Source organism: Myotis davidii, unplaced genomic scaffold (genome assembly GCF_000327345.1).
Source record: "Myotis davidii unplaced genomic scaffold, ASM32734v1 scaffold1397, whole genome shotgun sequence".
Classification (NCBI taxonomy): domain Eukaryota; kingdom Metazoa; phylum Chordata; class Mammalia; order Chiroptera; family Vespertilionidae; genus Myotis; species Myotis davidii.
Genome location: NW_006288438.1, coordinates 37,137 through 39,917, shown reverse-complemented (window position 1 = coordinate 39,917; position 2,781 = coordinate 37,137). Strand labels below are relative to the sequence as shown.

General features: G+C 37.5%; 1 pseudogene; it reads left to right on the top strand.

Annotated features, from left to right (window-relative positions):
* Positions 1-2,781, top strand: part of LOC102754514 — a 6,441-nt pseudogene that overhangs the window by 2,148 nt on the left and 1,512 nt on the right.

The window sequence follows — 2,781 nt, the reverse complement described above, 5'->3', positions numbered from 1 at the left end:
CTATATTCCCTCCCGTGGATTCAGTGGTTTGAATCTAGCTCTTTGATGCCCTATCCTCTATTGACTATATCCCCCCTTATGTCCCCCAGAACGAGATTAGGAAGGAATGGAGTGGGCTGAAATGTTCGACTGTTAGAAGAGATAAGGTCTCAGTAGTATACTCTAGCTAAGACTTTCCCCTTGGAGAGGAAGCTGTTTTTATACAGAGGGTTTGGGAAGAGTTTCACATTGACTTCTCTTCCAACAGGAGATGTTTCTTTGATCATAACTGTGAATCTGTTGGTGTTTTTAGAAGTAAAGTCTATGTAATATGTGGGACGCCTCTGAATGAAGACAGTAGAGTTTCTCATGCTTATGATAATCTACATGCAGCCCCCAACAACTTGTCAGATTTCATAGTGAAGTGTGTTGACTGTTGTAACTTTAAATACCTCTGCTCCAAGCTGCTGGATACTGGGAGCTGTACCTCCTTGGATGCGCTTCTCTCTCTATGTTTGAGGTGGATGATTTGCCCTGTGTCCTCATTTCTAAGAAGGCTTTAAGAAAAGTCATTGATCTTCAGTTTATCTAGCTTTTCCAGGTCAGGGCAGGGATGACAATTCTGAGCTTATTGCATGTCAGAGCTAAAACAGAAGTCATTAAACATTTCTTTTTAAGTTTACAATGTAAGTACAGTTTTCCAGGGGAGACATTGCTATTGCTTTGTGCTTCCTCCTGGCCCAGATCTCTTTTGCCTTCAATTTTATTTCTCCTAAGAGACCCATCAGCCTTCCAGAGGGATCTCCTGAACATTGAAATAGCCTATTACAAAGCAACCATAACTACCAACTTAACCACAGAGTCCTCACTGCCGATGGCTACGCTGCCGTATTTTCTAACCATTCCAAGATATGCATATTGGTCTAGATACTTCAGCAGAAATTATAATTTGATATTTTCCAAAGACTAATCATTATTTTTTAATCATTACCTATAATATATCAAGGATTATGAGATTGTAACTCATAATCAGAAATTATTTTAAAAAGTCATATTCTATGATAGCAGCTGGAATAAATGAAGGGTAGGCAATGACTATGAATAAGTTATTGCTGGTGGGTCAGAAGCCTTGAGAGCTAGATAAAAATCTGTGAAATTCTTGAGGGACTGTGGAGGTCATAGAGAAACATCAGATCTTCCTTCAGAATCCACTGAGGGTTTACTGAGATTAAGCGCCCTCCTTTGTGTATTCACAGTCTCATGAAGGCGATGACATGCAAGTGAAAACAGGAAGAGCACATGGTAAGACCTATTACAGAAGTAAAGACTCCATGGCTGCTTGACTGGAGTGGTAGAAATAAAGAAGGCAAGGATAGTTCTGAGATTTCGTAATGGTTGGATGATATCTGTTGCTGCTAACAAATAAGATATATTTGTATGGAAAAGAATGGGAGAGCTTACTGAATTTAGTTGGGGTATTTTTATGTGTTCTTATTTCAATACCTTAATATAAAATACATAATGTATTCAAAAAAGAATGTAAGAAAAGACCACTGTATTCCAATACAGTTCTCTACTCTGAAGTGGCAGGTTCCAGGCAAGAGAAAATGCTGACTGACTCAGAAACAGACATAACAGCAAAGCTCAGGGTGTCAGAAGAAATAAGGGACTTATATGGTTCAGAAGCAGATGGAATATTATTGCTAATAGAAAATTAGAGAAGTCTGGGCAGGTATTTGGGGTACCTGGCAGACTGCTGAAGATAATATAAAGAATAACCTTATTGAAACAAATGCATTTCTCCAAAATTTCTTTCCAAATAAGCCTGGGAGAAGACAGACTTTGAGGGGAGAGGGGTACCTATACAAACAGACCACGATTTGGTGGTAGTTCTCCGTAATTTCCTCTGTGTGCCACATTCTATGGCTCTGACTGGAAGCTTCCATTGTTAAGGTCACTTTACTGCTTTTCTTGTGGTACAGATGGCATGTTATGATCTTGTAAGTGCATCTTTTCTCTTGGTGTGGATGACATGTTACTATCTTGTAAGTTAGTTTATAAAAAACTAAAAGATGATTTTAAAATATTTACATATATTTACCTAGAGTGATTATGATTGTTTGCAATCTTAGGTGGGTTAGCCTTTTGTATGTTTGATTCTCCTAGAAGGAAATATAAGAATGGAACTTGGCCAACCAAATTTCCAAGTGGAAAACAATCATTTGAGAAATTGCAATCAGCAAGAGTTTGATAAATACTTAAAATCTCTTTATACTCTGAATGTCCATTATTTGCAGGTTTTGTCCTAATTCCGTATCTTTGTCTTGGATTAAAGACTGCATCGCCGTATGCAGTAATTTCCACAACACTGAGTTTCTTTATTGTGGCTGAAGTTTAAGTTCTTAATTTTTATGAATTATATGAAATTTTTTTTAACTTTTGACAAGGAAACACCTCAGATGTTATTCACATAGGCCTAGAAGAACCCGTTTGATAGTAGAATGGGGATACCATAAGCAGACTATCCCAACCCCAAAACCCACCCCCCGACACACACATACATATTGTTTTGATTTAGATGTCTACATAAAGAATCATTGACATTAGTAGTATTTATCAATATATCTTGAGTTTTCACATCAATAGCATTCAGGACCATAAATTGAAATGCTGGGAGAAATTATAAGTTTAAATCATGTTAAGAAGAGTGAAGTGCATATGCCAGAGTTATGATAATAGGAAGAACATGGATGCTAGGAAGAATGATAGGGGTCAGTTACCAAAACAAAAGGACAGGGTCAG